This window comes from Ambystoma mexicanum, chromosome 8 (genome assembly GCF_040938575.1).
Source record: "Ambystoma mexicanum isolate Mex_15411 chromosome 8, UKY_AmexF1_1, whole genome shotgun sequence".
Classification (NCBI taxonomy): Eukaryota; Metazoa; Chordata; class Amphibia; order Caudata; family Ambystomatidae; genus Ambystoma; species Ambystoma mexicanum.
Genome location: NC_090929.1, coordinates 1,433,230,299 through 1,433,248,038, shown reverse-complemented (window position 1 = coordinate 1,433,248,038; position 17,740 = coordinate 1,433,230,299).

The following is a 17,740-nucleotide window of genomic DNA, read 5'->3' as shown; positions in this document are numbered from 1 at the left end:
TGTGCACCCCCTTCTTAATAAACCTTCTGCTGTCCCTTCCTGCCTGGCTAACTATCCCCCAATCTCCATCACTCTGTTCCTGGGCAAACACCTGGAAAAGCTGGCCATCTCCCAGCTTAATCTTCACACTGAATCTGCTGGTAGTCTCCATGACCATCAGTCTGGCTTCAGAGCTGCCAGGAGCACGGAAACTGCTCTCCTGAACATCCGTGAAGACCTGCTCTACAACCTTGATTCCATCATCCCCTGTGTCCTCATCTTACTTGATCTCTCTTCTGCCTTTGACACGGTCAACCATGCCATCCTGCTTAACCATCTCTGTGATAACCTGGGTATCATCGATCAGGCCCTGGCTTGGCTGACTTCTATCCTCTCTGATCGACCCTCCCAGGTCCAACTTGGGTCCTTTCTTTCATCTATCTCGATATCTACCTGTGGTGTTCCCCAGGGATATAACCTCTCTCCCTGTCTGTTCAACCAATACCTGGCACTTCTTGCCCACCGCACTGCCGCTTTCTATCCCAACTTTCAGTGCTATGCATATGACACTCCTCATTTTCAGGCTCTCTTCCACCACCTCTTCTCATTCTCTCATCTCTGACTGTCTGCTATCCAGGAGTGGTGTGCCGCCAATGAGCTCTGCCTTAATGCCAGTAAGACTGAGATTCTCCTCATCGGCGCACCTGCTCGCTCCTTTCCTCTCACTCTCTGGCTGGCTTCTCTTGGCCCTCTCCCTGCTCCCACCTGTAAGGCTAAAAACCTTGTGGTCATCTTCGACTCCACACTCTCCTTCTCTCCTCACATCTCTGACGTCTCTAAGAAGTCACACTACCAGCTGAACCTGTATAGGCGCGTTACAAATGCCATATCATATCATATCATATCATAACCTTCTCAGAGGTATTCTTCCTTTTCTCTCCTTTCCCCAGAAGCTCACTGTCTCCAGAGTTCTGGTTCTCTCTAGGCTGGACTACTGCAACAGCCTCTTTCTAAAACTGCCTGCCTCTACTCTCCGCCCTCTGCAACTCATCCAAAAGAGGACTGCAAGACTTGTCCTTGGGCTCAAGCCCAGGGATCGTATCTCTCCAGGACTGAAATCTATGCACTAGCTCCCAGTGGCAGCAAGGATTAAGTTCAAAACCCTCTGCAAGGTCCACAACGCCTTCTGGGGACTGGGGTCTCAATACCTTCTACTCTCTCTTCCTAAATATCTTCCTTCTCGAGCTCTTCGCTCATCCACCTCCATCAGGTTTAGTCGCTTCTCCAAGCAACGAGTTGGTTGTAGATCTCTTTCTGCTGCTGGGACCCCCCTCTGGAACAGCCTCTCCACCTTTCTGAAACTTGAGAACCATCTCTGGTTACAGAGGCTCCTCAAGACCTTCCTCTTTGCTACTGCCTTCTCCCCCCCTCGCCCCTGCTGATCTCCTGCCTCAACCTGAAACTGCACTGGTTACCTGGCTACCCTCTGATCTCGGGCCCAGGTCCCCTCCCAGCCAGTTGCACACCTGCACTTTCCCCCCTGGCATCCCTGGCACTTGGGGACTGTTTCTGTATCCCTACAGCCCCCTACTAGCACTTGACACCTGATGTCTGCTCTTCCCCTTGCACCTGCAACCAGTGTCTTATGTATTTTTACTGCTTATCCTATGCACTGCACTGCCACCTTTCCTTCCCCCCTGCACTTTTCCCCTTCTCCTGCACTTGGGCGATCTCAATGTCACCTAGCCTAGTAAGATTGCTGTCTGTGTCTTCCCTCTGTTCCCTCTGTTCCCCCTCCATTGCCGCATCACGCCTTGAAACAATTGTGTATATGCGCATTATAAATGCCATATCATATATCAAAAGAAGAAAAAGAAAAAGAAAACGAAAAAGAATAAAAATTAAAAGAAGAAGAAATCAACAACCCAATAATGAATTTAACAGGCCATTTCAACAACGAACCAGACCCCACAGAGCACTCACCACATTGGGACAGCAACATGGAAGTAGTCCAACAGAACAACCACAAGACAAACAAATATTAAACAATAAAGCAAAACATATAGAAATGACCCACTGCAACCTAATCAATGCAAGATCAATGTCCAAACATGCCACAGAGGTTTACGACCTACTGTGAGACAGAAGTATTGTCATCCTATTCATAACAGAAACATGGCTAGACGACAACTACAAAATCACACTACATAACTGCCTCCCTAACAACTTCAAATGCTCACAGGCTGTTAGGGAGAATTCTCATTTCATGGCTAATTTCCCTTACCTAGTGAATCCAGCAGCTTTTCTGGATCTCTGGAGTTGTTTCTTTCCACTTGCTAAGAGTGTGAGCTTTCCCCCCACTCTTACTGGTAATTTGCTATGTGTTTTGACCTGTCTTTGTGATTGTGGGCTCTGGAGTACACCACTTCAGTAGCCCCCCTCTTTGTGCGTGTCACACAGCACTTCTGTGCAGTGGCACAGGGTTGTCGTTCAGACTCCCCCGACTCCATTTCTGAGGCGACTACCGTCCCCCAGAAAAGGGTAAGTTACCATTAATTTTACTTAGTCAAATTTAACCATAGATCCAGTACACCCCATCTTACATGGAGTGCTGGGAGGGTTAACTCTTAACTCTTTTTTATCTGTAACTCACAGAGTATTGTTTTGCTCTTTTTAACATTTAGACATGGCTGGTGGCAGTGGTATCTACCTTAATTTTCTACCGTGGTTATCTTATATAACCGTGGTAATATTGTAGGCTATTGTGTTAGCCTCGAATTTAAACCCGCTCGACCAAATACTTTTTCTTTTGGCTCCGGTGCGGTTTATTCGCCATTTCTTTTTGTTAAAACCCTTCTTGTGTTTTACTTTGCCAGGCAAACCAGGTTTGCCTTCTTTATTCACTGTCTTTTGGCGGGCTTCTCTGGGCGCCTGGGTGTCTATGTGGGCTGAATGTGAGGAAGGGGTGTAGTCACCCCCTGCACAGGGTACCCTAGGAAACCAAAGTCACACTTTTTTATGATTGGCTGAGGTGATTGTCCGGGCTGGACAACCCCCCTGCTGTGTGATTGACAGCCAGGCTGTGTGAATGGGGGTTTTTGCGCATAAAAGGCAGGTCTCTTGGGCTGGAAGTCAGCAAGTCGCCACTGGAACTACAAGGAACCGACGAGAAGCAGAGGATAGGTCGACTGCTGCAACTACCCCGTACCTGTGAAGCCCTGCTGCAGTCCTGAGCTATCTACCCTTCAACAGCTAAGAGGAGATCCAGTCCGGAGTCTTCTTCCCTTGAGCCTGGTGGGGATAACCAGCTCATCTTCTTCAGCCAGAGGTCGCCTTCGTGGTCGAAATCGCTGCACACTGTTGTAGTGGTCCAGATAGCCACCTGAAGAACCTCTCCTGTTTTTAAGGAGCGCACCTTTTATTCATTGTCGCTGCTGCCGGCCTCATCCCTGTGTGGTGCGGACCCCCTCATCGTCCTTCTTCGTACTGAAGCTGCAGGAAAGCGTGGGTCTGTGGGAAACCAACAGGAACAACTGCTGTGGCACCAGCTTCATTCTTTGAGAAAGGTACTGTGTCCTGTTTGAGGAATTTTGGGTAAAATCCCTATTTCTCTACTTTAAGGCTTGTCCTTACTTTTCCCTCCTTATTATAACTTTTGCTTCCGATTGACAATATCAAAGTATTCTTGGCAATGTTGAATCTCGAACTGTCCGACTGTGTCATCCTCGACAAAAAGCACCCGGTGTCACTTGACTTTGGCTCCGGCCCCTTGACTCTTGAACACCTGTCTATGTGTGTTCTTCGATTCTGGCTGCCTAACCAACATATTGCCTGTGATTTTTGCCCCCAACTCTCTCTGGGTATTGCGGGTGCTAAGTGTGTTTTTACCCCGGTAGCATTTCTTGCCGCGGATACGTGTTTATCTAGTAGTCCGAACAGTCAAAAAGTGATCGCAATTGTATTCACGGTAACGTGTTCTGTTTCATAACACCGGTCCATTCAAACACAGGGTACTTACCTCGAAAAATACTGTACAAAGTGAATTGGTTAGTTGTAGTATATTTTACGTGTGGTGTTTTAATTAATAGAAGTGTTGTGTTAATAACAAATGGTTTAAAAATAAATGTACTTATATTTTTTACCTGAAACCTTGCGTCAGTGTTTGCTTGAGTCACAGTAATTGTGGTCCCTTTGTGTAATCTCTGCTACTGCTCATATACTCTTGAGAAAAGCCTGGCTGCTCCGCTACTGCTACCACTATAATCTAGTAGTACAGGCTTGTACTTGTATTGCCACCTGTAGTCTTCATTGTGTGTAGTGGTCCCTAAGGGCACTGCACAGAATTCTGCCTAACACAGGCAAACAGGAAAAACAAAAGAGAAGGAAAACTTGCAATAGCATAGAAGGAACACCTAAAAATGAAAACAGGTGAACCACTAAGCATCAAAGACTTTGAATCCCCAATCCTTCACCTGACAGCAAACCCCAAAACAAACCTGGTTTACAGATCACTGACATACAATGCGACTTTCGTGGACACCTTCACAGAAGCCATCACCAACCTAGCTAATGAGCATGAACACCTGATAATCCTCAGGGACTTCGACATCTGGTTTGAGGATGAAACCGCTAACTCACAAAAATCACTAGACAAGCAACTGAAGACAAATTACAACAGTTAGTTAAAGGAGTGACACACATGGTGGGAGATACACTAGATGCAATCTTCGCCAACAAAAACCTCATCACCACGACGTCACCAATACATATCCTCTGGAGCAATCACCTCATCAATCCATTCATGATCATAGAACCCATGAAAGCACCCAAACAACCGACAAACTACCAACTATCATGAAAAAAAAATGGAGAACCATCAAAGCTAGCAACTTAGTAGAACAACTCAAAAACAACAAAACATCATCCACGAAACTAAGCGAAGTCGACCTCGACAGACAAACAAAACTATTTCATTTTCATAAATGGCTCACTGGAAGAATCAACAATATCTCCAAGGAAAAACCTTTCACCCCATAGCGCAAGAGTGCAACAGCAAAATAGTTTACCCCGCTCTTCAGCGCCATGAAAAGGAAAAACAAGAAGCTCGAATTAGAATGAAGTAAAAAAAACAACCATGCAAAAAAACACTATTTTAGCGACAAATCCGTTCATACCAAAAAGAAATACTATGACAACGGTATCACCAAAGCTGCAAATACCCAAACAGAATTGTTTAATATTATAAACGAAATGAGAAACCCCCTTGGCTGCAACAACATACCAATATCCTCACTGAAACTATGCAATGCCCTTGCAGACCACTTCAAAAACAAAATCAGCGCCATCTACCAAATCATACAAAGGAGAGAGGTCAACCAAAACACACAACCCACCCTACCAACCGAGGATCGTCGGAACAAACGCCAAAGCTTTCCCCAAATATCCACATAGATATTCATCAGACTGGTAAGAAATAGCCGCAAAGCAGGCTCCCCCATTGACCCCTGCACTCCAGACATATACAAGTCAATCCTCACACAAGGCACACCTATCGAATACTACAGAAACCGCTTCAACTTATCACTTTCAACAGAGAAACTTCAGCGATCTTTCAAATAGGCGTTCATCAAACCACTTCTCAAGGACACAGCAGGAAACATGGAAGACCTCTCCTGCTAGAGACCCATCTCAACCATTACCTACCCAGTGAAACTACTCAACACTTGCATCTATACAATAACACAAGAACACATAGAAAAACACCTACTGCTCGACCAGGTACAAGTCAGTTTAAGACCTATGAGAAGAACGGAAACGGCACTCCTCTCAATCTGGGACGATCAAAAGACAAATGCAGCTTGGATACTTCTGGACCTCTTCGCAGCATTCAAATGAGTCAGGAGATTGGAAGTAATAGGAATAACCGACCTAGCTCTTCACTGGATTAAATCATTCCAAACAGATAGAACAGAAACCGTCTGGATTAAACCTTTAAAATCCACTCCAAGGTAAACCACCTGTGGAGTACCATAAGGTTCTTCCTTATCTCCACTGCTCTTCAACATTTACATGACTCCACTAATCAAGCTCATTAAAAAACACAGCTTCACATGCCACAATTGCGCTTATGATACACAGATGATGTACAAAATACAAGACACACATGAAGAAAACACAACGCTGGAAGACTGTATACAAGAACTGTACGGTTGGATGAACACAAACACCCTCAAACTCAACCCAGGCAAAACAGAAATAATGGTTATAATGGTTATACCCAAAAGCGGGGAAAACAAACACTACGTCTCATGGCGGACAGACTAGGAACAGCACCGACACTGTCGACAACAGTAAAAAACCTTGGAGTCTTCATGGACAACAAACTAACACTAGAACTAAAAGTAAACGCAATAATTAAGAAATGTTTCTTCCTCCTGCACACAGTAAAAAGGATCCTACCATTCCTTTCTTTCACCCGTAAAACACTCACCATCATCTCCCGCATCATGTCAAGAATAGACAATGTCAACAGCCTATAACTCGGAATGCCAGAACGCCTACTAAAGAAACTGCTGCAACGTATCCAAAACGCATAGGCCAGACCCCTGCTCAGACTACCACGAAGAGAACACATCACCCCAGTGCTGAAAATACTTCATTGGCTACCGATCAAACAGCAAATAAGGTTCAAAACAATGACCTTAACACACACAGCCATCCACAGCCAAGAAGCAGAATTCCTACAAATGAAAATAACCACATACCTTCCGGCAAGACCACTCAGATCAAGCAACAACGTTTGCCTAAGTCCAAAACCATACAATAAAAGAAGGGTCGTCTTTCTCAAACCTGGCAGAAAAAATCTGGAATTGCATCCCAAAAAACATACGCAATACAAAGGATCATCTGAAATTCAAAAAACTACTTAAAACTTGGCTCTCCACATCAGAATCATAAGGGAACGACTAGGAAAAACAAAGACCATGCTGGAAACAGACAGGGGAACATTAATCAATACAGGCAACCAAAGAGGCCCCAGAGAACCTGACCCCGCTAGGTAGGGACCCCCACAAGAAACCCAGGGAGAAACGCTAAATCCCCTAACCTAATCATCTCAAGGCAGAGGGCGTAGAGAGGCCGCCTCAACCTCTCATGCCCACATACCACTAGAAAGTTACAGAGAAAAGCCACGACCCTGCAAAGTGCCTGTCGATTAAACTGCCACATAATATCCGAAACACAGGACATTTAGAGATGATGAGCACAGAGGTCCACAGCAAGGAGGTAAGGAAAAGAAGAAGAAAAAAAAGAAAACCCACTAACCCAATTCTAAAACCTCAATTTTCTGCATAAACCTCTCTGATTCAAACACACACAGACATCCCCGCACAGCAATCTGCATGCACTTCTCCACACTACAACAACAAACAAACAACACATAACCATGCACAACAGCACAGGGGCATTGCACTGACCCGGAAATTGCACCTAAGCTCAGCGAACAGTGCAAACCAAACTGAAGCTGCCAACAGGACATCAAATCTCACTTTACCTATTCCCGCTATACCCTACTGACCCCCACACAACCCCTCCACACTCTCTTTTCAGATCTGCCTGGGCGCCAGGGGGCCACTCTGGTGGTGATAGTGCACAGTACAAATACCTTTTAACATTAAAATTAACCAACGGAGTAGCCGGGCGGTTCATCCAATCAGTAGTTGATTAGAGGGAGAAAGGAGAGCCAGCTCAGTTGCAAGTTTTCTCAGCTGGGGGACTGGTTTCTTGTCTCTCTGTTTAAGAGAAAGCAGCAGCGATGAAGCTTGAATGCAAGGGGAAGGAATGCTGCCTTGTTTGTTGTAGCTACTCTGCTATGCTGAAGAGGGAAACCTGAAAGAGCCCAGCTGAACCCAGAGGGGGAGAAGAGGCCCGAACCTCCATGATCCATGAGCCTAGAGGACCTGGAAGAAAGGCAGGCTGTGCTAACTTGTGGAAGGGACTAGGCAACCTAAAGTTCCCCAGTGAAGAATAGACTGTGGGCAGCCTGACTCCTCCTTGAGCGCAAGAGGCAAGAAGAGGTGAGCCCAGTGTGAAGGAGTCAGAGACTCATCCCCTCTATTAGAGTAAAAGATAACCCAAGAGAGGGCATCAGAGTGAGGTTACTCTGAGTGAGGGGAACGAGAGTTAAGTGACCACAAGAGAAGGAGAGTGGAAGAAGCGACAAGGGGTGCACCCAGTTTGAAAGAGTCGTGTAAGAGACTCAAACCCTTGCTCAGCCTGAAGATACCCCAAGAGAAGGAATTTGAGTGAAGGTACCCCAAGAGAAGGAAATGAGAGTCAAGAGAAGGAGTGGAAGTAAAGGTAAGCCAACAGAGATGAACAAGAATCAAGAGACCCCAGAAGAGGGACAGAGAGTGAAGATACACAGGAACAGGGATGAAAGAGAGAAACAAGAGAGAAATACCCCTGGAGTGAAGGACTGTGTGAAGCCCTGGAGGGGAACAGAAACACTTCACAGTGGGCTAAAGAAGGGAAAATGACACCCCTAGGTGTCAGTAGAAAGAGAGACTAGAGTACCTCAAGTAAGATTTTATTTGGAACATTCAGCCATTACAGTGGCACCTGAAGAACTTTATATCCAGGGCAGAAACCCTGAAACTGAAGCAGCAGCTCAAGCATCTTTTTAGTTGTTAAACCCTTTAGATTCATGTGTTAGTTTTCCAATAAACGTGGTAGGCTAGTATAGAATTTGGGCTAAGGACCTTATGATTTGGATTCATCCTGACTAGAATATCATTTCCTTGGACATTTGGGGTTTTACAATAGAAAACGTAGCACTTCAAGTTCATTTTCATTATTTTAGTTTGTTATTTTCTTTTCAGACTAATTGTAATTGGAGATGATAAAATTCCTTGCATTTAATGTCCAAGAGTCTTAGGAGGTCATTACGACCCAGGCGGTAAGTACACCAACTTTACCACCATGGTGTAAACTATGTTTACACCATGGTGGATGGCGGATTTACCGCCCCATTCCAAGGTGAGTGGGGCGGTAAATCCCCATTTTCCATTAACCCTTCCCCATTCCCATTTTTGCCCCATAGGGCATAATGGGAGTGGGGAAGGCGCTAATTACGGCACCGTAAATTACGGTGCCGTAATTAGCACCAAGGCGGTTTAGCACCATGGATTTTAACGCCTGCTAAAAGCAGCCGTTAAAATTGGAATCAGGCGTTAAGGGTTAACGACGGCGTTAACCCTTACCGCCTGAGTCGTAATGACCTCCTAAGTCTTACTTCTGGTTCGCCACATATTCCAGGGCCACTCCCTGCTTCTATGTCTTATTCGGCTACTTTGCATGCTTTCCACTCTCTGTGTATCTTTTTGCCCTTTCTCATAGTCATCTCTTGGTTTATGCGCATGCCCATTTGCAAATTCTATGTATGATGAATGTGCATGCACATTCTTTCATGCCTCCTTCTCTTTAGAGGAAAAGATGTTTTGAGAATCTGGCCCATTGTCTTAATATCTAACAGACTGTGTTGAGGTCAATAGGATTTAGCCTCTCATCACATCATTAACCATATTTTGCAAACAAGGAAACATCTGAAAGTATTGCTTTCTGTATTGCTACTCTAGTTTTTCACTTCTGCTTTCTGTGGCAAAGCTAGCAGCAGGCCTTGCATCGCATTAAATCGCTTAGATGATGTGATCTGTGATGCTGCTGTCACGTTAAGAATTTACCAGCATAGTCTGAACAACTTTGATACAATAGGTATTTTCTAAATGTAAGCTGATCAATATATGCTTTTCATGAAATGGCACGGACACCAATATTGCACAAATTGGAAGCACCATAGATGCAGCGTCTTCCATCTTTTTGTAGAATTGTCCCGTGGCAAGTGTATTTCCCATCAAATCTAGCAGGATACAATAATCCTGCTGCTGGCACACCGAGAATCACAGGCATGCGCAGTTGAACAAGTGTGACATGGTCACCTCAAGAAGTTGATATAATGACGATGTATTAATAGCACAACACAGGCATACATCCAGCTCAGCTACCACCTACCAACTGCTGCTGGAGAAACCTTGAACAGGTGACAAACCACAGAAACATAACATTCTCTTCTGAACTATAAAGGACAGGGAATGAAAGCAACGGGGGCATCAATCGTGTGGAATACAAAGGAATTCAGAACAATGCAAGAAGTACATCAAAGTACATAACAATATGACAGGCAAAATCCAGCGGGTGAGGGTACTGGCTCAAATCTAGACGTTTTGGGGGGAAATTTGGTTTATGCTTTTGACTACGCTGGCTACAGATTGTTGACCTTCTCAAGCAATCCAAGTATCTCTGTTAGCCACACCTTTAGGGCCGGGAGGATAGATCTAAGAGAGTTTGCGGGCCACGTGCCCCACATTCTATACCTTCTCATCAGTGTTGGTGATGGATGTTGTTCCCACCCTAATAACCTGGATGTCCTCACTTTTGTTGGACTACCCTTTCACAGCATGGTTTGGTAATCTGATACATACCAGTACACTTACCCTAAAGACATGATCTTTAACAGGGGGCCATTGCCCCAGACCCATTTTGCATCTAAGCTAATTCCACCCAATGATAGTGGCTACCAATGAATGGGAAGGAAGTAATGTCCTCGATGCGCCTGCCCTTGAGCCAAGTGGGGCACCTAATACCCTGATAATCCCTGTCTCTCATTACCTACCAGTGAACGCTGTGGAGGGGGGTCTGCAGGCACAATAAGTCTGTATTGTTTAGTTGATCCCAGTCTTCATGAAATATCCAGGTGCAAGAAGGAGCTGAATTGTGCCCTTGAGGACCTGGTGAAACCTTCCAATAAGGTTATTCAGCTGGTGGTTATAGAGGGCCTTCATGACATGCTTAATACCACGATTTAAAAAAGATGCGTTCCTCCCTGGACACTAGTTGGGTACCGTTATACGACATTATAGTGGCATGGTCACCTTCTGGTAAAAACAGCTCTTCAACGATTACTACAACCTTTATTTTGGTTTCCTTCTCTGGGCACCTTACATATGGCTAGTCTGAGAAATGGTTAATAAGGACTACACCAAATCTCATTTTCCTCAGAAGTGTACAGAAAGGCCCTAAAATATTAATTGCCAGCCTTTCCCCTGTCCCAGAGGGCATGTCTGTGGGTGGATATGAGGCGGCACAGGTGTGCAGGGTCCGATCACTTAGTCAGCACTCTGGGCACTTTCATACAATTTAGTATATGTCTCTATCCATTGCAGGTCACCATTAGTGCTTTGCGACCATGGATTCTGTTCCTGATATGCTTCTAATGATTTTGGGTGTTAGGTGTTAGGCCCTCAGGGGGATTGCAATGTTTACCAGGCCGAAGGATCCCAGCCTCAAGCCATACCTCTGTGCTGGTGAGAGTGGAATATTTGCTCTTTTGCTCAAACCACTCTTGCTTGGAAATGAAATTGCTGTGCCAGTCTCCATCACATGAGTCTCATACTAGAATGTCCTTACCAATGCATCTCCCCTCTGCTTGTGAAGAGAGAGGGAGTCTAGAGAGACAGTGACCTGCATTGAGTTCAATTGTGTACCAGAATTTTGTCAGTCATTAGGCCATCCGTTCTAAGCGAGAAGGCACAGTAATGACCCCATCTCTCTTCAAGACATGAACGAAAGATTTGTGCTAGGTTTCTAAAGTGTATTCTGCCCCCATAGAAACTGGTAGAAATGCTCAGAGGCACAAGCACATGCCAATTCCTCTAACTCAATTATTATTGTTATTTTCCATCTCCGTCAAAGAATGGGAAGCAAAAGCTATGGTCACTTCTTTACCTGTTTGGGTCTGGATGAGGACAGCTCACAGACATTTCTACTCGTATCTATTGTGACTGGGAAGGACATCGATGTGTCAAAGCTCTTGTTGTTCAGTACCCCATATGAAGGTCATCCATTTATTTACCGATCTCGGCATGGAGGGTTCCATGGTAAAGAAACCCATAATGAACTTGGAGTAACATGCCTACTCACAGGAAAGGCAATTTTTCATCTTTATTTCTGGGCACATGGGTGTCTAGTTTGGCTTTGACTAGGGTTTCCTTCAGTTTAACTCTTACCAGTGTGGGTCCTAGATAACCGAGCTGTTTCATATACAATTTACATTTATCATTGAGTCTGTAGCACTACCATAATGCACTCCAGTGTTGTTGTGTGTTCAGCAATGGTCTCAGAATATATTAAAATGTCATATTGGAAGAACTTAACATTGTTGATGTCCTTAAAGATTTTGTCCATCAGACGTTGTGAATAGGCGGTATAGCATTATGATGAATTTGGACATTCCAAAGAGCTTGATGAAAGTGGTGTATTACTTACAGGTTTCCAAAATTCAACTTGGTAATATGCCCCGAAGGTCGAGAGTGGAGAAGAAGCTACCCAGTCCAACCTGTGTAATATCAATAATATTAATAAGAGGACGGATATCCTTGATAATGTTGGCATTTAATCCCCTGAAGTCAACACAAAGCCTTATTCCATTGTCTGGCTTTGCAGCAAGTACCACCAGGGGCGATCCATTCTGAAAATTCTGTCTCTATTCTTTGGTCTTATCGTATCTCACGCAGTAGCCTTTTAGGCTCTCTGGCAGTGCAACTGGAACTTTTCTGGCAGCGGGCTTGAGGAGAATCACAGTTGGAATTGGCTTATTTTATTATGTTTGTAGCCCTGCAATTTTCCCACACTGTCATTGAAAAATTCTGGTTATTTGCAGATGATGTCTGTCCCCAACTCTGCAATGCCTGTCAGCATAACTCGTTTGCGGGCACTACTTCAAATGGCCATATGGCCATCCCATTGGAGCTTGATGTCTCTAGCACATGCTACAGTAATTAACCATTGCTTACTGCAGCACTTGTATTTCATTATAGCCTTGAAGAACCCAATTATTTGAATGTGGTACCCAGAGTATGCCTGGGGACACAGGGAGATGGGATATAACAAGGGTAGTGCACCTGCGAGTTTCCCCAAAACATTTCATTTGGAATTATTGTGTAAAGCGAGACAGAGTCATCTAGAGCCCACGTTGCACCACTTTCGTGTTTATTTTACATGTGTGACATTGCAGAATCATGCATTTGTTCTCTTGAACTAGTTCCCCGATCACAAAGACCCTATTTCTCATGGCAGTGAGGAGTTCTTCCAAATTGTCATCCTTCTCAGAGCAAGGTTTGGCTACACCCACGCAGAGTTTTTCCCCCTCCCTTTCCACGGTTTGAAGTTGCTGGAGGTCTTTCAAAATGTAGCAAAGTGTCCTTCCAAATTCTTTGCAAGTCTTTCTCCAAGTGGGGCACTCTGTGCATTATGACATGGTTGGGGTCGCTGCATCGATAACACTTGGGCACCTTACATATGGCTTACATAGGGCATTCCATACAGCTTGATTGGGTTTTTCGGTTTCTCGTTGAAGATGCATAATGGCATTGCTACGCTCTCTGTTCTTCTGTTTCTCTTTCGCCCTACAATAGTTATTTGATCTTTCAATCATTTTAGCGAGGTGTATTGTTTGTTCTATAGTCGCCTCAGAGTCTTTCCAGACCCTTTCCCTGATGTGGGGGTTGCAAGTGTGTGCAATTAGTAGATTCCTGACCAAATCATTGTGCAGTTGTATGTAGCAGCTAGGCTCTGGAGTTCTGTGACAATGTCAATTGATTTGCCCAGCAGTTGTGCCCCAATGTTGAAATTGTGGTGCTCCATTATCGCATTCCCTTTGATGGAATATTTAAGGCCCAATTTGTCCTCGTAGGCATTCATGGCTATGTCCACCTCTTGGGTCAGAGGCAGCAGGTGTCTGCAGACATTCTGTTTCTCAGACCCTAAGCAATGCATCAAGATGGCCGTATTTCAGGCAGCCGTGAGCCTGGTGCTTTCTATGGCTTTTGGATTCCTCATTCCAACATTTCCAGGGCATGGACAGGTTTACAGGGTTAGAAAGAAACTTGAGAGGCGGTTGTGGGTGACTCGTGCTCGAAACAGCTGGGGGGAGGTGTTGTGTCTCCTTGAGCAGATTTGAGAGATCTTTCGTAATCTGGATGTTGTAGTATTCAGTGCACCACTCCTCTTGCCTCACTTTTCTTGGGTGCATCACATTGCGTTTGCTCTTGCTCTACTTTCCTCCCTCATGTAGGGATTGCATGCTTAAGCTTGTTGTCATCTTGCCGCTGCCGCTGCAGAATGTACAAGTAAGGGGCTGTGGCTCGCTCACATATTTGCCTGGGCCACTCTCAGTTGAATGGCTGCATCTATCTCTTGAATCCCCTTGCTATGCTCATAAGACTTTGGGCACGGCTCTCCCACAAATTCCCCTGAGCTGTGTTAGGGAGAATTCTCAGTAATGTGCTAATTCCTTAGAGACCCCCAGCTCTTTTGCTGAACTTTGGGACTTTGTACTTTTAAATCAATGTGTTTCCTGTGTTTGTTTCTTTTTGAATTATGGAGTTTAAACAACTCCATAGGCATCATCTGTTTATTTGTGTCACATAGCACCCTCAGTCCAGTAGCACAGGGAAACCTTTTCAGGCTTTCCTAAGGTTTAAATACCTTCTCTGGGATAAACTACTGTTTCCCAGAGAAAGTAAAGTGAAATTGACTTTACTAGTCTTTTCAAATTCCTAGACTCAGCACACCCTATCTTACAATACAGTGCTGGAGGGGTTACTTAGTATCCCCTATGTCTAGAAACTCATGTAGCAGTCAAATGCTACCCTTTCCTCTCGAAATGGCTGGTGGCAGTGCTTTTAAAACGAACTACCATGATTTTTCCCGACCGTGGAAACCGCTAGCGTTAAATCGCGGGAGCCATGTTTTTCAAGATTGCGCCTGAGCCCCCTTTGTTTAAACAGGTCCCGATCTTCTTTTTTTGCCATTTCTTTTTGGAAAGGTCCTTCTGGAGTTTGTGTCTGCACGCCAAACCAGGTTTGGCCCCTTTGTTCCTACGCCTTTGGTGGGCTTCAGGACTGAAGACCGCCTCTGGTGCCCGAGTGCCTGTGGTGGTCCAGGAAGTGAGGGAGGTGCCTGAAACTCCCTGTGCTTAGTCTCCTAGGAGACCAAAATGCACTCTGGTGTGATTGGCTGGCTGACTGTCCAGCAAGGACAGCCACCCTGCTGGGTGAGTGGCAGCTAGGCTGGAATTAATGGGAAGAAATTGGATAAAAGGCAAGTCTCTTGGCTTGGAAGGCAGAGTCGACCACTGGAACGAAAGAATCGAATATGAGCTGGAAGAGGACGGCTGCTGCAACTCCTGGACCGTTGGTTTGCTTGGTGAAGTTCTGCTGCAGGTCCGAATCTCCAAGTTCATCCCGACAGAAAAGCACTTCAAGGACAACTTCCTCCTTTGAGTTGGTGGGACCAATCAACTCGACCCATAAGCCACCTGGATACCATTCTTGGAGCTGATTGTATTTTCCTCAGAGTGCTGTGGGAAACAGAATAACCAGGGAGAGGGACACCAGTTTGTGCGCTTGTCTACAGCTACCAGAATTGAAGATTTGTCTTTGCCAGCTTTTTTACCAGTCCCAGTGTAATGCAGGAGTCCCCCGACGTCCTCGCTCTTGTCCACACGACTAAGGCTCAGGAACAGCTAGATCTGCAGGAACTGCCAGGAATGGAAATCTTCAGCTGCATCTTTTCCTTTATTGTAAGGTACTCTAAAAAAAACCAGTCTGAGAGAACTTGCCTCTCACTGCGAAAGTGCTTTAAACTTTTGCAACTTGCAGGCCTAGTCAACTTGTGACCCAACATACACATCTTTCTTTTACAAACTACTTCTGAGAACCTTTGCAAAAACATTTCCGTTTAACTACCAGACCTGCCTATCCTATACAAGACATTAGCCCATTGACTTCGGCCTAACCTATTGCATTGAATTGACTCCTCTGGCAAACTCAAACTATTTGCACTTTCTAAGAGTAACTGTAATCTTCTTTTTATTAACCTATGCCTTTTTGCTCCTACTTCAAATGCTCTAAATGCCATTTTACTTCTCCTTCAAAGTAGTTTAAATGCCTCAGAACCTGGCAGTGTGAAGTGCTGAAGTATATTTTTGTGTGATATAGATTGTCTTCTTCTAGTGATTGTTTTATAACTGACTGTGAAATAAATTAGTAAGTGTTTTACCAAGAAACCTTGAGTGTAAGAGTTTATTTGAATACTTGTGATTGTAGACCTCTGTGTAACATCCTTACAGCTGACATTCCCCTCTTGAGATAAGCCTGGCTGCTCAGCAACACTACCACAAAACTGTGTAGTACAGACTTATAGCAAAGGTTGGTTTTGCTTACACCTGTAGTCCTAGTTGTGTGTAGTGGTCCCAAAGGGTACTGCATACAAACGTTGCCTAACAAGCTGGTTCCAGGAACAAGGCTGCATCTCTCCCTCCACCCCTCCTGGGCCACTCGCCTTGTGGCACTTTGGCTGTGGCTTTCTCTTTGCTCCACCCGGGTCACTCGCAGCGATTTGGCTGTGGCCCTTTCACCAATTCTACTGTGGAGCTTTCAGGTAATAGGCTGTAGCTCTCAGTTTAATGCTAGCACGTGTGGGTAATGCTGAAACAGGGCTAAAGGCAAGCTGAACACCGGGATACATCATAGACGATGCATTCACGCTGTAGTGTGTAGGCTTAATCATTAACCCAGGCGCCCTGGCGCACATGTGCTGCATCCCAAACTTAAATTTATTGGCATGACCGCTGCTCTTTCTGTCCCAAATCACAAGACGTTCCAGATAAGGCTCCCCCTTATCTTGCTCCCAACCCCTGGTGCCCAGGGATGATGTGACTAGGGCACTGATCTCGAGTATGAATTTTGAGGATTTGTTTGCTTAAGTTGTTTGTTTAGGTGTAATTCATATCAGTGTCCGCCCTGTGGTGAGGACAGTAGTGTTCTAAATCTTCGCTTCACTCATTGGCATCATAGAGCATTGTGCCTTATTCTCATGAATTTGTCCTTCAAAGGGCGGATCCCTTCCTGCTCTTCTACCAACTAACATTCCGTACCCACCACGTTCAGGCCCCGCAGCTGGATACAATTAGTTCTTATCTGCGCATCATGGGTGCCTCTGACCTCGGCTTGTCTCCTGGGGAACGGAAAATGGGATTTGTTTTTGGAGCTGAACTACCAGAGCCGCAGCTCCACACCAAGGGCTGTGCTCTCTTCTGTTAATCGTGTGCTAGCCCTTAACATCAAAATGGCGACACTTCTGGCAAGTTAACACACTGACCTTGCTTCTACCACACTGCCTTGATGACGCCATCTTCCACTCATTTCAATCCTTCCCACACATCACGCTAACCTTACTATAGTTCCATCCACGAAAACACTGTGCCTATAATGCTGCCCTATTTATAACCTCTGTAATCACAACATGTATACACTATTGTTCCATCAACTAAAACACTGTGCCTATAATGCTGCCCTATATATGTATCAGACCTAACTAAGACAATGGGCCTCATTATAACTTGTGCAGAATGGCTTTAACGGTGCCGGTAATGGTGCCGGCGCCGTTAAACCCACTCCGCACTATTACGAGGTCCCCTCGCGGGACCCGCTCTGGACGTCTGGTTTTTCCAGACGTCCATAGCGGGTCCCGCGAGGGTACCAGGGAGCTAACAACGGGCCCGTTCGTAATGGGCCTGTTGTTAGCTCCCTCCCCATTCTCATTGAGCCCCTATACTCGGAATGACCCGGTATTTCCCCATTCA